The sequence below is a fragment of the Fukomys damarensis genome, unplaced genomic scaffold (assembly GCF_012274545.1).
Source record: "Fukomys damarensis isolate Sample0158 unplaced genomic scaffold, DMR_v1.0_HiC HiC_scaffold_1, whole genome shotgun sequence".
Lineage (NCBI taxonomy): Eukaryota > Metazoa > Chordata > Mammalia > Rodentia > Bathyergidae > Fukomys > Fukomys damarensis.
The window spans coordinates 6,687,986-6,688,496 of NW_022900913.1; positions in this window are offsets into that span (position 1 = coordinate 6,687,986).

The following is a 511-nucleotide window of genomic DNA, read 5'->3' on the forward strand; positions in this document are numbered from 1 at the left end:
AAAAAAAAAAAAAAAAAAAAAAAAAAAAGTTCCATGTTTGTGCAACACAGGATCCCAACACCAATGTGTAACTGAATGAGAGAATCACTCAGCACCTTTCATCTGTGGGATACTTTGTAATAGCAGGAAGTCACGTATACGTGGTCACAGCAATGTGAGGTTTGGACCCACATAGACAGAGAAGAGCCACATAATCATTTTGAAAAGTTGAGAGTAAGTTTATTATAAAAATGCAGTAGTTATGAGCATAGTCAAATAATATATTACCACATAACAAGACAAGGGACAGCACCAAAGATGAAAGAGGAAGGGTCTTGCATGAGACGGAGTCATTGGCAGGCAAGAGAGAAAACAATGCACCGCATTCAGTTTCCCTGATCCTTAAGTAATGTGTTCAGACAAAAGTGACTTGGCGCCCTCAGACCTGCATGGCTACAAGTATCATTCCCAGCCTCTGTCAGACTCTGGATGTGATTGGTCCTTTGGGTGTTAACAGTTATCTGTATGCACT